General features: G+C 49.2%; 1 long non-coding RNA gene across 1 annotated transcript in view; it reads right to left on the bottom strand.

The window, feature by feature from the left end:
- Positions 1–3,602: 3,602 nt before the first annotated feature.
- LOC311427324 overlaps positions 3,603–23,259 on the bottom strand; it is a 52,585-nt gene continuing 32,928 nt past the window's right edge. Inside the window, exon 3 of the long non-coding RNA XR_014687297.1 lies at positions 3,603–3,923. This is a non-coding gene — a long non-coding RNA (uncharacterized lncRNA). The remainder of the gene's footprint in view (positions 3,924–23,259) is intronic.

Genomic DNA, 23,259 nt, shown 5'->3' with positions numbered 1-23,259 from the left:
TTTATGTCTCAAGGGATGAACAACCGTTTCCTTCTTTGATCCTACCGTATGCTGTGTTTATTCTAGTTTGCCCTGTCCTTCACAACACCGGTCCCACCTTCTCTGAATTTCCCCTGATGTTGCACTTGTGTTTAGACTGTTAGTTTTCAGGAGGACACATTTGGGACTTCGCTTCCTTCTGTGAGGCTGGGTTAAGCTCTGAATTACACACTTGTTGAATACTAATAGCAGTGTGGTAGCAGCAGAGCAGTTGTGCAGCTCAGTACTCAACTCTCTTTCTGCAGGGCTGCACTTCAGCCATCAGTCCCCCTGTCTATATGCAATACCCTCTTCTTGTCTTCCAAGCCAGTCCTTTCATCATGCAATTTTAAGCAGTTTATCAAGCATGATTTCCTCCTGGTGAACCTGAGAAGGCTGGGGGTGCACAGGGAGGTGGGAGGGGACACGGCCAGGACAGCTGACCCCAACTGGCCACAGGGATGTCCCATAGCATGTGGTGTCATGTGGGACAATAACGCTGGGGGGGTTGGCAGGAGAGGTCACTGTTGCTCAGGGACCAGGTGGGCATCAGTTGGCTTGTGGTGACCAGCTGCATTGTGCATCACCTGCTTCTTTTATTTGTGTTATTGTTTTCTGATATTTTTTTTTCCTTTCTTTATTCCTTTGTAAACTGTCCTGATCTAAACCCTTTTTTGTCACATTTTCTCCTCACTTTCCTTTGAGCAGGGGTAGGGTGAGAGACCTGTGTGGTAAAGCTGAGCTAGCCATCACTGTGAAAGCACCTCCTGGCTAACACTGTTTTCTTTTGCTAATCCGAATTTTCCCTGCTACTGCTTGTTTTTTGCTCCTGGACAGTTTGTTTGGCCATCTCATGTATTCCTACACACCCATAAAATTTTAGAAATTGATCACTCAATGCTGTTGTTCCCTAATGGGTTTGTAGTAATAACTGTAGAAGTACACGCCTAGCTTGTTCCTTTGGCAGCATTTCTCTTCCATCAGGCAGAATCCATTTTCCTTCTTTCAGTTCTGCCCCTATTGTCTTTATAGTTTTTATTTCTGCTTCTGTATACTTTTTCTCTTGTGTCCCTTTTTCATTATCCGATTCCTGTAGGGTTAGAACTACGTCATGCTTCCTAAGAGCTGCTTCCCTAGCTTCTTTATCTGCTAGGTCATTCCCTCTTATGTGGAAACCAGTTCCCTTTTGATGTCCTCTGACATGTACTACGGCAATTTCCCTAGGTCCTCTCAATGCGGGCAATATTTGAGTAACTACAGTTTGGTGAATTAGCCCTTTTCCTTGAGTGCCTATGAGTCCCTTTTCTTCCCCAATTTTCCCAATTTAAATTTCTGGTATTGCAAAAAAAAAAAAACACCTTTTCCTGTTGGCCAGTTGCTCCTATTACATTTACAGACTAATTAACACAGAGGAAGAAGCTCCCATAACCAACAAAAAATTCAAGCCTCTCTCTTCGTTTCCTAGTTTTATTTCAACTAGTGGACCTGCTAGGGTAGATGCTCCTGGTCCCCGTCATTCCTGACTCTTGTAAGTTTATCCTGCAGCCTAAGACAATTTCTTTCTGATATCAAGGGCCGATTGCCCTAGAAAGAGGCTAGCCAATTGCCTCTGTTTGTTTTCAGATGCCAGGTCCATTTTTTTTTTTTTCATTGCATTTAAAAGTTGGCCCCAAAATTTGAAAATTCCATAGGGGTTCTTTTGGACCTTGTTGGAACAGATTCTCAGTTCCCAAGCTAACCAGATTTTGGTATTTACATAATTTCCAGAGGGATTAGGGTCTCAGTGAGGGGGGTGGTCAGGGTAATGCAATCGTTGACAGTTCCCTGAGCGGTCCCATTGGCAATCTGAGCTCATGCATGAACTCAGGTTGTTTTAAGAGTTAGCACCTTTTTTGTTTCCATGACAACTCTCTTGGACCCCTCATGTGTGCCTTAATGAACAGGAGTAGTATCTGACCATGTTTACTAAAAGAAGTAGGCAGAGGCAGTGAGATTTATTCCAATGGGGTTGATAGCAAGTCCAAGCATCCTAAAGACCTCTAGTTTAGGCAAGAAAAAGGAATCATAGAATGGCTTGGGTGGAAGGGCTCTCAAGCATCACCTAGATCCGCCCCCCTGCCATGGGCAGGGACGCCACCCACTAGATGGTGTTGCTCAGGGCCTCATCTCAGTAGCTGAGGTCAGCCGCGTCAGAGCCGGAGCAGCCACATGCACAGGCGCAGCGCCAGACCACGAGTGACGCGTCGCTGCCCACTGTGAGCAGGGAGGGGCCAGCAGCGCGGGAACACCACTCCACCCAACACTCACAAGGCGATTCCAGAGATCACAACGGAATCGCAAAGATTTTGGTAATGTAGTTGGAGCTGCTGGCCAAACTGAGAAAGATTTTTTTAAAGCAACTCCTTAAATATAAGATTGGGATGCAAAGTGGTACGCATCAATTTTTGTATTTGCCAGGATCACCTAAACCATTGTTGGGAAGAGATTTGTTAAAACAATCAGGAGCATGCATAACGTTTTGCCCAAGGAGCTCCAAGTAAAAGAGACGCAGCTTATCTTATCTTCCCTATGAGGAAAGGCTGAGAGACCTAGGTCTGTTCAGCATAGAGCAAAGAAGACTGAGAGGGGATCTCATCAATGCGTAGAAATAGCTGAGGTGTGGGAGACAGAGGGATTTGGCCAACCTCTTTTCAGTGGTTTGTGGAGACAGGACAAGGAGTAATGGCCACAAGATAGAGCACAGGAAGTTCCGCACCAACATGCCAAAGAACCTCTTCACGGGGGTGGGTGACGGAGCACTGGGACAGGCTGCCCAGGGAGGTTGTGGAGTCTCCTTCTCTGGAGATATTCGAGGCCCGTCTGGACGCCTCCCTGGGCAGCCTGCTCTAAGGAACCTGCTTTGGCAGGGGGGTTGGACCTGATGATCTTTCGAGGTCCCTTCCAACCCCTACAGTTCTGTGATTCTGTGATTCAGCTAATCCAATTTTTAAGTTAATACAGGTACCAACAGTACTCTCCTGCCTAGTGAAATCCTGGAGCACATCTACCCCAAATTCAAAACTGACCATGTGTGATTTACCATGTTGGGCTTGAAAGATGCCTTCTTTTGTCAAAAATTATTTGCTTTTGTGTGAGAAAATCCGTTAAATGGCAGAAAGATTCAGTTGTCTTGGACAGTGTTACCTCAAGGGCTTAAAATAGCCTGACGATGTTTGGTAATCAGCTAGCAAAGGAGCTTGAGGCTTGGAGCTCATTCCCAGGCAAAGGCACAGGATGTAGATGACCTAATAGCCCCAACTATGCAAGAAGAATATATATATTCAGAGGACTATAAACTTGTGATTTTTTTTTTGATTAAGTGGGTAAAGCGTATCTCAAGAAAAGGCCCAATTCGATCAATATCGAAGTGGATGTCTGAGGCAATCTGCTCAAAGGCCAGCGGAGCAAGTAGTGTCTCGGCTAAAAAACCACCTTTTCTTTTTTTGCACATTGAACCTGGAAAAGCAGAGTGTTGCGAAGCACGGACAAAAAGCACAACAGACACCAGTTGAGTCAGATCATGCTGCTCCATTTTATTGCCCGAATAGCCCAACTTTTATAGTGAATTTTACAGGGGTGGACAGTGTTTCACACAAGATTATTGGTCAAGAGCACTCAGACAAACCGTTAAGAAAATAACACCACCTGCAAGAAAAGAACCCCCCTTTTGATTAGAAGTTAGGAAAACAACCCCCTTTGTGCTTAACGGTCACGTAGACCTAGTCCTTGAGGCCAGCTGCTGATAACAATATTATCTGAGTTCCTTAATTGGGTGATGTGGGAGTCATTGCAGTGGGAGCTTCTCACAGTTACTCTGGCAGCTTGGTTTGCTCAGCTACAGCAGGCCCTGAGATTTCTAAGGCCTACTGGTTGCTTAAAGCAAGCTTAGATCGAACAATTATGCCAATTCCCAACAGCAGAGTACTTCTAGTGAAGGTCTAAAGTGCTGAGAGGGCATGTGGAGAAAACCCCAAAGGAATCCCCAAAGCAGGAGAATGGGTCTGTGGGCCCACAAATGGTAGAACGGATGGCAAGGAAGGTGTCCCAGAGACAGAAGCCTGCTTGACATTCCCGGCCATTGTTGCAAAGCAGCAAGTCCCTGGTGGCAGATGGTCCTCGTCAGCACTGCGAGAAGCCCTCTGCCGCAGGGCCCGAGGCCCTCCTGCGTGAGCTGCCCTTCACCAGGAGAGGTGGCTCGCAACCACGGGAGCAGTACTGGGAGTTGCAGGGCTTCTCCTTTCCTGTGCAAAAACAAAGGCCATGCAGGGAGCAGTGTGGTCAGTCCAGCTGGCAGAAGGCACCAGCACTCTTTATTTGGCAGGTCACTCTTTGGAAGGCGCTCCTCACACCCCTTGCTGACAGCTCTCACACTGCAAAGGGGACAGCGCCATGAGCAGAGGTGGGAGCTTCTACTCGAGTGTCCCTGGTACTGGTGCCGGCGCCTGCTCCAGCTTTTGGTATTGGTGCTGATGGCTACGGCCTCTGCAGCTGGAAGCTGCAGGGCCGCTTGCGGTTTCCTGGCGTGGACGGCATGCCCTGGGCCTTCTCACGGTTGTCCAAGAGCCTCGTCTTCTCCCCTTTCCTGCAGGATCCAAAAGAAAGGCCATCAGTTTGGGTGGGGAAGAAGGGACAGAATTGTCCCAAGGCCTCACTCAGGCCCCTAGCTATAGGATGTGTTGTTACAACCCATGCAGACGCACACCATCAGACACAGCCCCCTTGGCCCTTTGCACCCACAGCCTTCCCCTCCGGACCTGTGTCTTGGAAAGGCCTGGGGATGCCGAGAGGCCCCTGGGGGTGACATCGCACCCAGCTCCTTCCCGTGTCAAGAAGAAGGGGAGGATGACAAGCCGAAAGAACCCCAGAAGACGGTGCAGGGACTCCAGGGCCTCTAGGGCTATTCCCAGGCCTCGGTGGGGCTCGTGCACACTTACTCTGTCTGAGGTCTCCTGGGAAGCTCTGCCTTTTCCTTATGCCCATCTGATGTCTTGTGGCTCGCAGGGCTTTTGCCGTTGACATGCAACATCCTCTCCTTCAGCTTCTCATCGTATTCTTTTCTCAAGAGGAAGGAAGGATGTTGGTCACCCTCCAGGAGGTGGTAGACAGGGTTCTGCAAAACCAGAAGAGTCTCCCAAAGACCTGCTGCAAGGAGCTGAGGCTGACTCGCCTAGTACAGTCCTGCAGGAAATGGATCTGAGCAGCAGCGGGCAACCCTCTGCATGTTACTGTTTTGTTTTGTTTTGTTTTGTTTTGTTTTGTTTTGTTTTGTTTTGTTTTGTTTTGTTTTGTTTTGTTTTATTTTATTTTATTTTATTTTATTTTATTTTATTTTATTTTATTTTATTTTTACCATATGCTGTGTTTATTCTAGTTTGCCCTGTCCTTTGCAACACTGGTCCCATCTTCTCTGAATTTCCCCTGATGTCGCACTTGTGTTTATGCTGTTAGTTTTCAGGAGGACTCATCTGGGACTTCACTTCCTTCTGTGAGGCTGGGTTAAGCTCTGAATTACACACTTGTTGAATACTAATAGCAGTGTGGTAGCAGCAGAGCATTTGTGCAGCTCAGTACTCAACTCTCTTTCTGCAGGGCTGCACTTCAGGCATCAGTCCCCCTGTCTATATCCATGCAGTGGGTTTACATGCAAGGTTTTGGGAGCAGCGGGCCTTAGGAGTGGTTTCTGTGAGAAGGATCTAGAAGCTGCCCCATGTTTGCTATGAGCCCCACTGTTGACCAGAGCCAAGCCAATTTATGATGTTGTTTTGTGCCTGTATAGGTAAGAGCATATTTAAGACAGGAGAAAGAAAAATGCTGCACCACACAGCAGCTGGGAGAGGAGTGAGGAACAGCCTTGCCTGCACCAAGGTCAGTGAAGGAGGGGGATAGGTGCTGCAGGTGCCAGAGCAGAAGTCTCCTGCGGCCTGTGGTGAGGACCATGGTGGAGCAGCATTTCCCCCTACAGCCCATGGAGTACCACTGTGGAGCAGGGTTCCACACTACAGTCCATGGAGGAAACCGGGGTGGAGCAGTTGGACCTGCACCGATGGAGGCTGCAGCCTGTGGAAGACATTCTGGTCCGAGAAGAGATTCCGGGCTGGACCTGTAGCCTGTGTAGAGGAGACCACACAGGAGCAGGTGACCTGACAGGAGCTGCTGCCCGTGGGGAACCCAGGCTGGAGCAGTTTGCTCCTGAGGGATGGACCCCGTGGTACGGACCCATATCTGGAGCAGTTCTGAAAGAGCTGCTGCCTGTGGGAAGCCCATGCCGGATCAGTTCATGAAGGACTGCATCCCATGGGAGGGACCCCACAGCACAGGGGACGAGAGTGACCGAGAAGGAGCAGCAGAGAAGTGCTATAGACTGACCAGAACCCCCATTCCCCTGTTCCCCTGCACCACTCGGGGGGAGGAGGTGGAAGAGGGCGGATGGGGGGGGGAAGGTGCTTTTGGTTTCTTTCCTCTGTTTCTCACTTCTCTAGCTTGTTAGTAATAGGTAATAAACCTTACTACCTCCCTATTCTGAGTCTGTTTTTCCCATCACAATAATTACTGTGTGATCTCCTTGTTCATATCTCAACCCTTGAGTCCTTTTCATCGTATTTTCTCTGTGTTCCTCTTTGAGGAGGGGGAATGAGATAGCGGTTGTGCTGGAGCTCGGCTGCCCACCCAAGTAAAACCACCATAATCCAATGCCCTCTTCTTGTCTTCCAAGCCAGTCCTTTCATTATATAATTTTAAGAGGTTTATCAAGCACGACTTCCTCCTGGTGAATCCGAGAAGGCTGGGGGTGCACAGGGAGGTGGGAGGGGACACGGCCAGGACAGCTGACCCCAACTGGCCACAGGGATGTCCCATAGCATGTGGTGTCATGTGGGACAATAACGCTGGGGGGGTTGGTGGGAGAGGCCACTATTGCTCAGGGACAAGGTGGGCCTCAGTTGGCTTGTGGTGACCAGCTGCATTGTGCATCACCTGCTTCTCTTATTCTTGTTATTGTTTTCTTCTTCTTATTATTTTTTAAACATATGAATCAGCAGAATCTTGAAGTTATAATGTACTTATACATCCATCCATCATTGTTATGTACATTACTGAGCTGTTTGGGTTTCAAACAATAAAGTTCCAAACATCCTAATAGCAGAGGTACTCCAGCCCTTTGATCATCCTTGTGGACCTCCTCTGGGCTTGTTCTAATACATCCATGTCCTTCCTGTGCTGGGTAGAGGCCCCAGAGCTGAACGCAGCACTCCTGGTGGGGTCTCATGAGATCAGAGCAGAGGGAAACAATCACCTCCCTCTCCCTGATGGCCACGCTGCTTTTGATGCAACCCAGGATATAGATGGCTTTCTGAGCTACAATCACACATTGCTGACAATGTCGACCTTCATGTCAACCAACACCCCCAGGTCCTGCTCCTCAGAGCTGCTCTCAATCCATTTTTCTCCCAGCCTTTATTTGTGCTGGGGATTGCAGGACTTGCACTTGGACTGGTTGAACTCCATGAGGTTCACAAAAACTCAGTTCTCAGGTCTGCCTGGGTCCTTCTGGATGGCATCCCTTCCCTCCAGCCTGTCTACGGTGCCACACAGCTTCGTGTCATCATCAAACTTGCTGATTGTGCACTCAGTCCCACTGTCCATGTCACCGACAAAGATGTTGAACAGTACCAATCCAAATACTGATCCCTGAGGAATACCAGTCATTACTGATCTCCACCTGGATATTAAGCTGTTGACTACAATTCTTTGAGTGCAACCATCTAGCCAATTCCTTACCCACCAAGTGGTCCATCTGTCAAATCAAGGTCCATCTGTCAAATCTCTCAAATTTAGAGACAAAGATATCATGAGGGACATGGTATGGGCCAATTTCCTCAGGACCTGGATCCATCTTATCAGGCCCCATGGACTTGTGCACCCTTCCGGTTCCTTAGCTTGTCTTGAACCTGACCTCCTACAGTGGGAGATTAATTATCTCACCCAGTACTGGATGGCTCTGGATGGTGAAGATGCTAGCTTTGAAGCACAGCAGAGACTCATAGTGATGTTCTGGCCACTGAACGTATCACAGTACTGGCTCAACAGTGGGAAATAAATGAGGGAGCTTTTCCTAATCTTATAGATTTTACAGCCTGGAATCAAAATGAGCTCAGAAAGCCAAAACAGTTTTGGTAAGGCTTATGCAAAAGGCTACGTCTGATTCACATCACCCAAGGGAGCTATTTCTTTGGAATATGGCCTGACTGCAGTCAGCACTGCCTCACTGCTCTCTGCTCCACGTGGAGAGACAATCTCAACCCAAAGTACACAATGTGTATTGTCATCTGTTTCCTCTAAGGCCATATCATGATAGTGATGAACAAATGGAACTAGCTGAAATAAATATCGCCCACATCAGTAAGGCTCTTTTGAAAGGCCTACGTACAGTACCCAAGCAGGTATCTAATTCTAAGTCCTAAACTTACCTAAGGATGCCATGGATGCTCTGGATCCCACAGTTACTGTGCCATACTCTGAAAGAGAAGCTAGGGAGACTTAAAGACAACTTATGTGCTCAATTGAGATATTAGAAAAGCTTCTGTGGTCTGTATTATGCTGGTTTCAGAAAAGATGATCAGCTCATAAAGCTCATTTCTGGGCTTCAGGGACAAAAAAACACCCCTGTGAGGTCCTTTAAGTATAGGTTTAGAAGTTTCTGTTGTTGCAACACACAGTTCATCTGATGTGGATCACTGGCTTTTTTTATCTTTAAATCAAATATATTTCTGTGTCTTCTGCCTGGAGTAGCCATGGTAAGGTGACTGAAGAAAATTACCGTGAACCAGGCATAGTCCCATGCATACAACATTGTAACTTGTATCTCCAAATTTTAGCTGCATTCTTAAAGATACATTTCTCTCTGGGGGGATTCATTCATATCTTAACTGTAGTTAATGTAGGCATGTTTTCTAAGGCAGACGGGGAAGAAGGGAATAAGAGAGGGAAGAAAGGAGGAAGGGAGAGGATGTGAGGGAGGGGATGTTTCTTTATCCCACAAGTGTTTAAAAAGCACGCAGCAGAGAAATGTCTAAAGGCAAACTCAAAAGAAAAGAAAAGAAAAGAAAAGAAAAGAAAAGAAAAGAAAAGAAAAGAAAAGAAAAGAAAAGAAAAGAAAAGAAAAGAAAAGAAAAGAAAAGAAAAGAAAAGAAAAGAAAAGAAAAGAAAAGACAAATGCTGCAGTATATTGTCCCACCAAATCCATTTTGTCTTACATAATATTGTGAGTATGAATAACAATTGGGAAGGATAGCTTCAGAGATAAAGTGTGTTTGCAATAAAAACTGCTCATGTTTACCAGAAAACTGTAAATTTCATCTCATTAATGAACTCTGGAAAACCACCATGCAGGGTACCACTTATAGCTACAGAAATCAGTTTAGCAGTGAGAACTTCTGTTTACTCATGGTGCAGCAACATCACAATGTGACAGTAACCACACTAGTTGTAAATCCAGTGGTGGAAAATGAGGAAACAGTGTGGACAAATTCCAGAAGCTTGGGACAAAATATCTTAAAAAAAAAGAAAACATATCAGAGACATACAAGAAGTGCTTACATGAATTAAATGCCTACATGGATTGGAGATATATTTAAACAGTCCAACCTCTGACCTAACACTAACCCTTCCTCCACTAAACCATATCACTAAGCTCTACATTTAAACGCCTTTTAAAGATGTCCAGGGATGGTGACTCCACCACTTCCCTGGGCAGCCTGTTCCAATGTCTAACAACTCTTTTGGTAAAGAATTTCTTCCTAATATCCAACCTAAACCTCCCCTGGCGCAACTTTAGCCCATTCCCCCTTGTCCTGTCGCCAGGCACTTGGGAGAATAGACCAACCTCCACCTTGCTACAGTCTCCTTTAAGGTACCTATAGAGAGCAATAAGGTCACCCTTGAGCACTTCTTGTAAGACTTGTTCTCCAGACCTTCAACAGCTTTGTTGCCCTTTTCTGGACTTGCTCGAGCACCTCCATGTCCTTCTTGTAGCGAGGGGCCCAAAATTGAACACAGTACTCGAGGTGTGGCCTCACCAGAGCCGAGTAGAGAGGGACAATCACTTCCCTAGCCCTGCTGGCCACGCTGCTTCTGATACAAGCCAGGATGCCGTTGGCCTTCTTGGCCACCTGAGCACACTGCTGGCTCATATTCAGCCGACTGTCAACCATCACTCCCAGGTCCTTCTCTGCCAGGCAGCTTTTCAACCACTCATCTCCCAGCCTGTAGCTCTGCTTGGGGTTGTTGTGCCCCAGGTGCAGGACCCGGCACTTGGCCTTGGTGAACTTCATACAGTTGACCTCAGCCCATCGGTCCAGCCTATCCAGATCCTCCTGCAGAGCCTTCCTACCCTCGAGCAGATCAACACACGCACCTAACTTGGTGTCATCTGCAAACGTACGGAGGGTGCACTCGATCCCCTCATCCAGATCATCGATAAAGATATTAAAGAGAACTGGCCCTAGTGCTGAGCCCTAGGGGACTCCACTAGTGATGGGCCTCCAACTGCATTTAACTCCATCCACCACGACGCTTTGTGCCAGGCTACCCAGCCAGTTTCTTGTTGCAGGAAGAACGGCCGAAGTCATGACATACCCCAATATGATCAGATCATGCTCTCTCTTTATTACCCGAATAGCCTGATTCTTATGCCAATCTAGTAGGGGCGTACAGCATCTAACACAAGATTATTGGTCAAAAGCACTCAGACAAACAACTACAAGAAAACAACCCCCTTGTGATAGCAGTCACGTAGACCTTGTCCTTGAAGAAAGTGCCAGCTGCTTGCAACAATATTTTTAATTCCTCAATTGGGGGATAGAAGAACATTGTTATGGCAACTCCTCATAGGCATCCTGGTAGCTTGCTTTGCTCAGCTGCAGCAAGTCATGGCCTCCTTGCTCTTTCCAAAATTCCTCAACAGTTTCTAACCCAACAAAGCGTACGCTAGTCCAAGCCAAGAGCAGCCAGTTTCTTAAGGAGAATGCTGTGGGAAATGGTGTCAAAAGCCTTACTGAAGCCTTTCCCTCATCCACCAAGCGCGTCACTTTGTCATAGAAGGTGATCAGGTTCATCAGTCAGGACCTGCCTCTCATAAACCCATGCTGACTGGGCCTGATCGCCTGGTTGCCCTGCAAGTGCTGTGTGATGACACTCAAGATAATCTGCTCCTTGAGCTTCCCTGGCACTGAGGTCAAACTGACAGGCTTATAGTTTCCCAGGATTTACCTTCTTGTAGATGGGCGTCATGTTTTCTAGCCGCCAGTCAACTGGGACCTCCCCTCATAGCCAGGACTGCCAATAAATGATGGAAAGCAGCTTGGCCAGCTCTTCCACCAGTTCTCTCAGTACCCTCGGGTGGATCCCATATGGCCCAATTGACTTGCACACATCCAAGTGCTGTAGCAGGTCACCAAACATTTCCTGGTGGATTATGAGGGCCACATTCTGCTCCCCATCCCCTTCTACCAGCTCAGGGTACTGGGTATCCAGAGAAGAACTGGTTTTGCGCTAAAGACTGAGGCAAAGAAGGCATTAAGCACCTCAGCCTTTTCCTCATCTCTCGTCACAAAGTTTCCTCCCACATTCAGTAAAGGATGGAGATTCTCCTGAGTCCTCCTTTTTCTGTTATTGTATTTATAAAAACATTTTCTGTTATCCTTAACAGCAGTAGCCAGATTGAGCTCCCGATGAGCTTTGGCCTTTCTAATTTTGTCCCTACACATCCTTACAACATCCTTATAATCCTTCTGCGTGGCCCACCCTCTTTTCCAAAGATCATAAACCCTCTAAGCTCTACCCCCAACTCTCTGTTCAGCCAGGCTGGTGGTCTTCTATGCCAGCTTGTCTTTGGGCACATGGGGACAGACCGCTCCTGAGCCATTAAGATTTCCTTCTTGAGGAGTGCCTAGCCTTCCTGGACTCCTCTGCCTTTCAGAGCTGCCTCCTAAGGGACTCTACCAACCAGTGTCCTCAATAGCTCAAAGTCAGCCCTCTGGAAGTCCAAGACAGCAGTGTTAGTGGTCCCCCTCCTGACTTCGCCAAGAATAGAGAACTCTACCATTTCGTGGTCACTCTGCCCAAGACAGCTCCCAAACACCACATGTCCCACCAGTCCTTCTCTCTTTGTGAACAGCAGGTCCAGTGGGGTGTCTCCCTTGGTAGGCTCACTAACCAGCTGTGTCAGGAAGTTATCTTCCACACTCTCCAGAAGCCTCCTAGACTGCTACCTCTGAGCTGTATTTTACTTCCAGGATATGTCTGGGAAGTTGAAGTCCCCCACAAGGAGAAGAGCTGACGATTTCACAACTTGTGCCAGCTGCCTGTAGAATTCCTCATCCGTCTCCTCAACCTGGTTTGGCGGTCTGTAACAGACCCCCACCAGGATGCTTGCCTTCTTGGCCTTCCCGCTGATGCTAACCCACAGGGACTCAACCTTATCATTCCCAGTCTCAAGTTCCAAAACATCAAAACACTCTCTAATACAGAGAGCTATGCCACCACCCCTTCTGTGCTGCCTGTTCATTCTGAACAGCCTAGAGCCAGTCATTGCAGCACTGCAGTCATGGGAGTGGTCCCACCACGTCTCAGTGATGGCAACCAAGTCATAGCCTGCCTGCTGCATGATTCCAAGACCTCCTGTTTGTTGCCCATGCTGCGTGCATTAGTGTAGACGTACTTCAGCTGGGCCATTGCCTGCTCCCCCAGCTCGGACATTGTTCCCCCTGGCACACCTCCAGCAAACCTTATTTCATCCCCATCTGCTTCCTACCTAGCTTAAAGCCCTCTCAATGATCCCTGCCAGCTCTTGCGCTAGTGTCTGTTTTCCCCTTGCAGGTGGGACCCATCTGCAGCCATCAGGCCGGGTGCCAAGTAAAGCGCCCCATGGTCAAAAAAACACAAAATTTCTGCACCAGCCTCTGAGCCACCTGTTTATCAGGTAGGCTTTCCGGGTCCTTTCTATACCCCTCCCTGCCATCGTAGGGATGGAGGAAAGCATGACCTGTACTCCCATTCCATCTACTAATCGTTCCAGTCCCCTAAAGTCCCATTTGATAGCCTTCAGGCTTCTCTCCTCAATATCATCTCTGCCAGCCTGGACTATCAAAAGAGGATAATAGTCAGAGGGGTGAACCAGGTTGGGAAGCTTTCTGGCAATGTCCCTGACCCAGGCCACAGGGAGGCAGCAGACTTCTCTACGGGGAGGGTCATGTCAACAAATAGGGCCCTCTGTTCCCCTGAGAAGTGAGTCACCTACAACAATCACCCTTCCTTCTTTCTTCGTGGAGGCAGTCCTGAAGCGTGGAATTGACTTCCTTGCCCTAGGCATCCTCCTGGGTAGACTGTTCACCTCGTCCTCACCCATCAGTCTCTCAAGCTCCAGGGCCTCAAACCTGTTGTGTAAGGGCACCTGGGAAGGCAGGGCCAGTAGGGAAGGGGGTTGCCTGCGATGTCTAGCAGGGACCTCTTTCCATTCCTCCTCAACTCCTAGGTCCGCTCCCTCTGCTCAGCAGGTCAGCGGCTCCGCCACTCTTTGGGGTGTCTCACCCTGGTGCCTTTCCTTCAGGCATGGCAGGGAGTTGCTATCTCCCGCTCACACTCCTGATATTCTTCGAAGACATGATCCATTCACCATGAGAAGCATTTTGAGCATGTTGCAAGTGCCAGCCACCTCCAGCATGCAGACAGTAAAGAAGATCACGGCGACCACTTTTATTTGCACGGTAAGAATGCCAATACCATTGAAGAAGAATTCCACATCCTGTTTGTCCAAGAGGCCACCAGTGAAGAGAAGCAGGGTCTCGCGGATGCACTGCTCTACTATTTGGGGTCAGAAGTGGATGTCTGTCCTGGTTTCAGTTAGAACAGAATTAATTTTCTTCCTAGTAGCTGGTGGAATGCTGTGTTTTGGCTTAGGATGAGAAGAGTGCTGATAACACCCCGATGTTTTAATTGTTGCAGAGCAGTGCTTATACCAAGCCAAGGACATCTCAGCCTTTTGCTCTGTCCTGCCAACAGGCAGGCTGGGGGTGCAGTAAGAGCTGGGAGGGGACAGACCCAGGACAGGTGACCCAAACTAGCCAAAGGGGTATTCCATACCATCTGACGTCATGCTAAACAATATATAGGGGTGGCTAGCCGGGGGAGGGGGCCGGACTGCTCGGGGTTAAGCTGGGCATCGGTCAGCGGGTGGTGAGCAATTGCATTGTGCATCACTTGTTTGTACATATTAGTAGTAGTAGTACTATTATCATCATTGTATTATTATTATTATTATTATTATTATTATTATTATTATTATTATTATTATTATTTTCCTGTCTTATTAAACTGCCTTTATCTCAACTCACGGGCTTCACTTTCCATTTCTCTCCCCTGTCCCAGAGAGGGAGGGGGGAGGGTGAGCGAACGGCTGCGTGGTGTTTAGCTGCCAGCCGGGTTAAACCACGACAGTCTTTTTGGCGCCCAACGTGGGGCTCGAAAGGTTGAGATAACGGCAGATCTGACCAGAGTGTGTTAAACTAAAATTGGTATAAGATTTAGACCTGCTTAATAGTCACTTGTCATAATGCTGATTGCTTTAATCTCAACTGTGCTGCGCCTGTTTTCCAAATTGAGTATTATAGCACGTTATTTTCCGTATGTGCTCTCTGTCATGTTGTTTATCCTCTCCGGGCCCTGGTTTCAGACCATTATGGTACTGTGTGTTGTATCAGTGGCTTATGAGATGATGAAATATCTGGCCATGACTCTAACCTGGTATTTGTACTCAGTAACATCTTCGATTCTATACTTTGGAAACTGTATTTTGGAAACTATTAGCAATTATATCTGTTGCCTTTTTTCATTAGGGAGTCAATCTGTGGAGGGGAAAGGGGAAGATAATTTTTCTTACTTGATCACTCTCCCTTTCTCCTTCACCACCCCTGTATCCTCCTTGATCACTCTCCCTTCCTCCTTCACCACCCTCTTATCCTCCGAGTTTATTACAATAGCTCTCCAAGATATTGAATATCCTTGGGATACTCAGACCAGCATAGTCTTGTTGTTCTGCCTCCTGAATGCACTTCAGGTTCTGCTTAAAGTTAAACAACTACTTAGGAAGCTCATCCGGAGATCTGCCCGGAGGCAGTATACTTGTGGGTGGCAGGGAGTATGGGAGGATATGGGCAGGCATCTAGAGCAGTTGGCACCCCCAGTGTTTTGGAAATTCACCCCTGAACAACTGCAAAATCCTAAAAAACTGGCAGAATGCTTGAAAAAAAGGTGTCGCGATTCGGGAAGTTCCAAAGTAACACAAATCATTGTAACATGCTGGGGCGTGGCTCATGCCTATCGAGCTGCCATGGATACTGCTATCAACTTAGTGACAGACCCTGCGGCCACTCCAAGTCCCGTGACAGATCCAACGGCCACTGTGACCCCTACGGTGGACTCTGCAGCCGCTCCAGTCCCAGTTCCTGCAGCCGCTCCAGTCCCAGCTCCTGCAGCCGCTCCAGTCCCAGTTCCTGCAGCCGCTCCAGTCCCAGCTCCTGCAGCCGCTCCAGCTCCGGTTCCTGCAGCTGCTCCAGTTCCAGCTCCTGCAGCTGCTCCAGTCCCAGCTCCTGCAGCCGCACCAGTCCCAGCTCCTGCAGCTGCTCCAGCTCCGGCTCCTGCAGCTGCTCTAGTCCCAGTTCCTGCAGCTGCTCCAGTTCCAGCTCCTGCAGCCGATCCAGCTCCAGTTCCTGCAGCCGCTCCAGTCCCAGCTCCTGCAGCCGCTCCAGCTCCGGTTCCTGCAGCTGCTCCAGCTCCTGCAGCCACTCCAGCTCCTGTGGCTGGGTCAGAGAAACGAGCTGTAGCAGTGCAAGTTGACCCTGCAGAGCGTATTCCAACCTCTGTGGCAGACCCTGTAACAAGGTCAGAGAAACGAGCAGTAGCAGTGCAAGCTGCCCCTGTAGAGAAGGTGCAAAAATGGTATAGAGATTCAGGTCGTTTAGAACGCACAGAATCTTCTGCCAAATCTAGGTATAGAGACGACGGAGACGACGACGACGCTGGGCCATCAAGGGTTCAGGAGGAGGAAGATGGGGATGCCGAAAAATCAACAGTAACTACCCGAAGCCTAAATGAGCGTGAGTTACGAGATGTGCAAAAAGATTTTGGTTGCTGTATAGGTGAGCAGCTTGTCACCTGGCTGCTCCGATGCTGGGACACTGGAGCCAATTGTGTGGAATTAGATGGCAGGGAAATGCCTATGGCGTACCGATGTTGGAAGGTCCTGAGGATTATCCAGGCACTCAGGGGTCCTAGGCTTTGGGTAAGCTGGAGGTGTTGGTTTCTTCAGCTCCTCAGTCCTCCCATGAATTGGTGGCAGGAATCTGAAAAGACACAGCAAGCTTAGCTTATGGGAGTACACTTGGAGGCAGTTTCTAAGAGCTGGGCTCACAGCTCACAGCTTAGCTCCAGCAGCACAAGGTGCTTCCGCAGGAGGAAGACCACGACCACACCAGGGCAACAGCTGTCCCTTTAATGTTTCCAGTGCCTTTTGGCATGAGCACATTCACTGCAGCCAAGGGAAATATCTCACTGGCACAACACCATCTGACTTCCTCCACTTGTGTGGGGAAGAAGGGACAGAATTGTCCCAAGGCCTCACTCAGGCCCCTAGCTGTGGGATGTGTTGCTATGTCCCACGCAGACGCACACCATCAGACACGGCCCCCTTGGCCCTTTGCACCCACAGCCTTCCCCTCAGGACCTGTGTCATGGAAAGGCCTGGGAATGCCGAGAAGCCCCTGGGTTGGCATTGCACCCAGCTCCTTCCTGTTTCAAGGGGAAGGGGAGGGCTTCAAGCCCAGGAAACCTCAGAACACAGTGCAGGGGCTCAGGGCCTCCAGGCCTGTTCCCAAGCCTCAGCTAGACCGGTGCACACTTACTCTGACTGTGCTCTCCTCAGGGGCTGTGGCTCTTCCTGCCTCCCCTCTGGTGCCTTTGGGCTCGCACCGCTCTGGCCTTTCTCATTCTTTTTCATCCTCTCCATTAGCTTCTCGTTGTAATCCATTCTCACTTGGAATGAAGAACGTTGGTCATGCTCCATCGGCTGGTGAGAGTTTTTCTGCAAAACCAGAAGAGAGTCTCCTAAAGAACTGCAGGAAGCAGCCGAGGCTGCCTCTCCCAGTGCACTGCTGCAGGAACTGGCTCTGAGCAGCTGCGGGCTACCCTCTCCAATGGGGTCTCTTTCCAACAGCCAGCACTTTCAAGGCTCCAGTCCCAGCTCCTGCAGATGCTCCAGTCCCAGCTCCTGCAGCCGCTCCAGTCCCAGCTCCTGCAGCCGCACCAGTTCCAGCTCCTGCAGCTGCTCCAGCTCCGGTTCCTGCAGCTGCTCCAGCTCCTGCAGCCACTCCAGCTCCTGTGGCTGGGTCAGAGAAACGAGCTGTAGCAGTGCAAGTTGACCCTGCAGAGGGTATTCCAACCTCTGTGGCAGACCCTATAACAAGGTCAGAGAAACGAGCTGTAGCAGTGCAAGTTGACCCTGCGGAGGGTATTCCAACCTCTGGCAGACCCTGTAACAAGGTCAGAGAAACGAGCAGTAGCAGTGCAAGCTGCCCCTGTAGAGAAGGTGAAAAGATGGTATAGAGATTCAGGTCGTTTAGAACGCAGAGAATCTTCTGCCAAATCTAGGTATAGAGACGACGGAGACGACGACGACGCTGGGCCATCAAGGGTTCAGGAGGAGGAAGATGGGGATGCCGAAAAATCAACAGTAACTACCTGAAGCCTAAACGAGCGTGAGTTACGAGATGTGCAAAAAGATTTTGGTCGCTGTATAGGTGAGCAGCTTGTCACCTGGCTGCTCCGATGCTGGGACACTGGAGCCAATTGTGTGGAATTAGATGGCAGGGAAGCCAAGCGACTGGGATCCCTTGCTAGAGACGCAGGCATTGACAAAGCAATTGCAGACGGAGCACAATCTCACAGCCTCTGGAGGCGTCTCCTCTCAGCTGTGAGGGAACGGTATCCCTTCAAGGAAGAACTTTTATGTCTACCAGGCAAGTGGACCACTGTGGAGAAGGGAATCCAGTACCTGAGGGAATTAGCCGTACGGGAAGTGATTTATGAGGATCCAGACCTCAGACAAACATCCAAAGATCCAGATGAAGTCAGGTGTACACGACCCATGTGGCGGAAGTTTGTACGGAGTGCACCATCATCATATGCCAGCTCATTGGCAATAATGGCCTGGAAAGAGGATGAGGAACCCACAGTGGATGAAGTGGCTAAACAACTCCGGCAGTACGAAGAAAGTCTCTCCTCTTCCTTACAGGCCTGCGTCTCAGCTGTGGAGAAACTTTCTGAAGAGTTCCACCAACTTAAAGAGAATCTATCTTCATCCCCACCTGAACCAACCAGTGTCCACCGACCAAAAGAGAACACTTGGGAGAAACTTTCTGAAAAGGTTCACCAACTTGAAGAGAGATTATTCTCCTCCATACCTGTACAAAGCAGTGTCTCAGCTATCAGGGGTAGTCGTTCATCCACACAAGGAAGACGATATGGTGGGTACTCACCCCGTGCCACCCTGTGGTTTTACTTACGAGACCATGGAGAGGACATGAGAAAATGGGATGGAAAATCTACCGCGACCCTAGAGGCACGGGTACGTGAGTTGCAAAAGAAAACAATCAGGAAAAAGGGGTTCTCTGAAAAGTTTGCTGCTCCAACTTCCAGCAGACAGTCCTTCAAACACAGAAACGAAGAAGATTCTGACCAGGATTAGGGAGGCCCTGCCTCCAGCCAGGGGCAGGAAAGGGATAATCGAGTTTATTGGACTGTGTGGATTCGATGGCCTGGCACATCAGACGCACAGAAGTATAAGGCTTTAGTAGACACCGGTGCACAATGCACTATAATGCCATCGAGCTATAAAGGACCAGAGCCCATCTATATTTGTGGAGTGATAGGGGGATCTCAGCAGTTGACTGTATTGGAGGCTGAAGTGAGTCTGACTGGGAATGAGTGGGAAAAGCACCGTATTGTGACTGGCCCAGATGCTCCATGTATCCTTGGCATAGACTATCTTAGAAGAGGATATTGCAAGGACCCAAAAGGGTTCCGGTGGGCTTTTGGTATAGCTGCCTTAGAGACAGAGGGCATTAAACAATTATCTACCTTGCCTGGTCTCTCAGAGGACCCCTCTGTTGTGGGGTTGCTGAGGGTCGAAGAACAGCAAGTGCCAATCGCTACCACAACTGTGCACCGGCGGCAATATCGCACTAACCGGGACTCCCTGATTCCCATCCATAAGCTAATTCGTCAATTGGAGAGCCAAGGAGTGATCAGCAAGACTCATTCACCTTTCAATAGTCCCATATGGCCAGTGCGAAAGTCTAATGGCGAGTGGAGACTAACAGTGGACTATCGTGGCCTGAACGAAGTGACGCCACCACTGAGTGCTGCAGTGCCGGACATGCTGGAACTTCAGTATGAACTTGAATCGAAGGCAGCCAAGTGGTACGCCACAATTGATATCGCTAATGCATTTTTCTCCATCCCTCTAGCAGCAGAGTGCAGGCCACAGTTTGCTTTCACTTGGAGGGGAGTCCAATATACTTGGAATCGGCTGCCCCAGGGGTGGAAACACAGCCCTACCATTTGCCATGGACCGATCCAGTCTGTGCTAGAGCAGGGGGAAGCTCCTGAACACCTGCAGTACATCGATGGCATTATTGTGTGGGGTGACACAGCAGAGGAAGTTTTCGAGAAAGGGAAGAAAATAGTCCAAATCCTTCTGAAAGCCGGTTTTGCCATAAAACAAAATAAAGTCAAAGGACGACCTGCACAAGAGATCCAGTTTTTAGGAATAAAATGGCAAGATGGACGTCGTCAAATCCCAATGGATGTGATCAACAAAATAACAGCTATGTCAGCTATGTCTCCACCAACTAACAAAAAAGAAACACAGACTTTCCTCGGTGTTGTGGGGTTTTGGAGAATGCACATCCCAAATTACAGTCTGATTGTAAACCCGCTCTACCAAGTAACCCGTAAGAAGAATGAGTTTGAATGGGGCCCTGAACAACGACAAGCCTTTGAACAAATCAAGCAGGAAATAGTCCATGCAGTAGCCCTTGGGCCAGTTCGAACAGGACCAGATGTAAAGAATGTGCTCTACACTGCAGCCGGGGAGAACGGCCCCACCTGGAGCCTCTGGCAGAAAGAACCTGGGGAAACTCGAGGTCGGCCCCTGGGGTTTTGGAGTCGGGGATACAGAGGATCTGAGGCCCGCTATACTCCAACTGAAAAGGAGATATTGGCAGCATATGAAGGAGTTCGATCTGCTTCGGAGGTGGTCGGTACTGAAGCGCAGCTCCTCCTAGCACCCCGATTGCCGGTACTAGGCTGGATGTTCAAGGGAAGGGTCTCTTCTACGCATCATGCAACTGATGCTACATGGAGCAAGTGGGTTGCACTGATTACTCAGCGGGCTCGAATAGGAAACCCCAGTCGCCCAGGAATATTGGAAGTGATTATGGACTGGCCAGAAGGCAAATACTTTGGGATATCATCAGAGGAGGAGGTGGGTCGTGCTGAAGAAGCCCCACTGCACAACCAGTTACCAGAGAATGAAAAGAAATATGCCCTGTTCACTGATGGGTCCTGTCGTATTGTGGGGAAGCATCGGAGATGGAAGGCTGCTGTATGGAGTCCTACACGACGAGTTGCAGAAGCTGCTGAGGGAGAAGGTGAATCGAGTCAGTTTGCAGAAGTGAAGGCCATTCAGCTGGCTTTAGACATTGCTGAACGAGAAAAATGGCCAGTTCTCTATCTCTACACCGATTCATGGATGGTAGCAAATGCCCTGTGGGGATGGTTACAGCAATGGGCACTGGGACATTCAAAAACTGGGATACGCATTTGGCAAAGGCCACCTGGCTAGTCAATACTAGGGGATCGGCCAACCGAGCTGGACCTGCCCAATCAAACCTGTTACGTACTGTAGATGGGGATAAAGTTCCTGTAGTGCATGTAAAAAATATGCTGGGTAAAACAGTCTGGGCTACTCCTGCCTCAGGAAAAGGCAAACCTATTCATGGAATTGTTTTCGCTCAGGGACCTGGATACACTTGGTGGGTGATGCAAAAGAACGGAGAGGTCCGGTGTGTACCTCAAGGAGATTTAATACTGGGTGAGAATAGCCCATGAACTGAATTGTACCATGTTAATTACTATATAATACTGTATGTTATCACTACCATGACTACTATAGGTGACTAATTAGAATGTATGGAAAAGAGTGTAACCTGAGCATGACATAAATGGTATGGAATAAGGGGTGGATAGATGTCCTGGTTTCAGTTAGAACAGAATTAATTTTCTTCCTAGTAGCTGGTGGAATGCTGTGTTTTGGCTTAGGATGAGAAGAGTGCTGATAACACCCCGATGTTTTAACTGTTGCAGAGCAGTGCTTATACCAAGCCAAGGACACCTCAGCCTTTCGCTCTGTCCTGCCAACAGGCAGGCTGGGGGTGCAGTAAGAGCTGGGAGGGGACAGACCCAGGACAGGTGACCCAAACTAGCCAAAGGGGTATTTCATACCATCTGACGTCATGCTAAACAATATATAGGGGTGGCTAGCCGGGGGAGGGGGCCGGACTGCTCGGGGTTAAGCTGGGCATCGGTCAGCGGGTGGTGAGCAATTGCATTGTGCATCACTTGTTTGTACATATTAGTAGTAGTAGTACTATTATCATCATTGTATTATTATTATTATTATTATTATTATTATTATTATTATTATTATTATTTCCTGTCTTATTAAACTGTCTTTATCTCAACTCACGGGCTTCACTTTCCATTTCTCTCCCCCGTCCCAGAGAGGGAGGGGGGAGGGTGAGCGAACGGCTGCATGGTGTTTAGCTGCCAGCCGGGTTAAACCACGACAATGTCCGAGGCAATCTGCTCAAAGACCAGTGGAGCAAGTAGTGTCTCGGCTAGAAAACCACCTTTTCTTTTTTTTTGCGCACTGAACCAGGAAAAGCAGAGTACTTCTAGTGAAGGTCTAAAGTGCTGAGAGGGCATGTGGAGAAAACCCCAAAGGAATCCCCAAAGCAGGAGAATGGGTCTGTGGGCCCACAAATGGTAGAACGGATGGCAAGGAAGGTGTCCCGGAGACAGAAGCCTGCTTGTCATTCCCGGCCACTGTTGCAAAGCAGCAAGTCCCTGGTGGCAGATGGTCCTCGTCAGCAGTGCGAGAAGCCCTCTGCCACAGGGCCCGAGACCCCACTGCACGAGCTACCTTCCACTGGGAGAGGTGGCTCGCAACCGTGGGAGCAGTACCAGGAGTTGCAGGACTTCTCCTCTCCTCCTCTGCGCAAAAAATAAAGGTCATGCAGGGAGCAGTGCAGTCAGTCCAGCTGGCAGCAGGAACCAGCACTCTTTATTCGGCCACTAACAGGCATCACCCTGTCCTTCAGCTTCTCATCGTACTCTTTTCTAATGTGGAAGGAAGGACGTCGGTCACACATCTGCAAGGGGTTGACGGAGTTCTGCAAAACCAGAAGAGAGTCTCCTAAAGAACTGCTGCAAGCAGCTGAGGCTGCCCCTCCCAGTGCACTGCTGCAGGAACTGGCTCTGAGCAGCTGCGGGCTACCCTCTCCAATGGGATCTCTTTCCAACAGCCAGCACTTTGAAGGCTGCAGCCCTTACTTCCTGAGCCCAGGGCAGGGCCTGCCTTTTCTGCTTGCGTGTGTGCTTCTGCTGAGGCAGGTGCCTCGCACAGCCTCACTTTAGTCTTCAGAGTGCAGGTACAGCGGGCACTCATCCCTCGCAGGGAGGTACAGTCCCTCGGCAGACCCTTGCCCATGCCCAGCTCGCTGCTGGCTTTGCCCTTTGCTCACTGCAACAGCTCCTCCCGCATGGCAACGTGCAGGGGAGCGGGCAGACAGCAGGCACCTGCCTGGCCAGGTGGAGACTGCAATGCTGCCGTGCCGGAGACCTGCACTGCTCCCCTCCCTCCCAAGGAGAGAGCGAAGTGCCTGCTTGCGTTTTGTTTTTCCTCGGGGCTCGGAATCCATGTCATACCTTTCTTCGTTCAAAGAGCAGCTTCTGCGTCTTGGAATCATATTCATTCCATGCTTCAACTTGACGCATTTTGAGTCTGTGGGCCATCAGCGCTTGTTCCCGTTT

Source organism: Aythya ferina (genome assembly GCF_964211825.1).
Source record: "Aythya ferina genome assembly, chromosome: Z".
Taxonomy (NCBI): Eukaryota; Metazoa; Chordata; class Aves; order Anseriformes; family Anatidae; genus Aythya; species Aythya ferina.
This window is presented reverse-complemented; position numbering and strand designations above follow the sequence as displayed.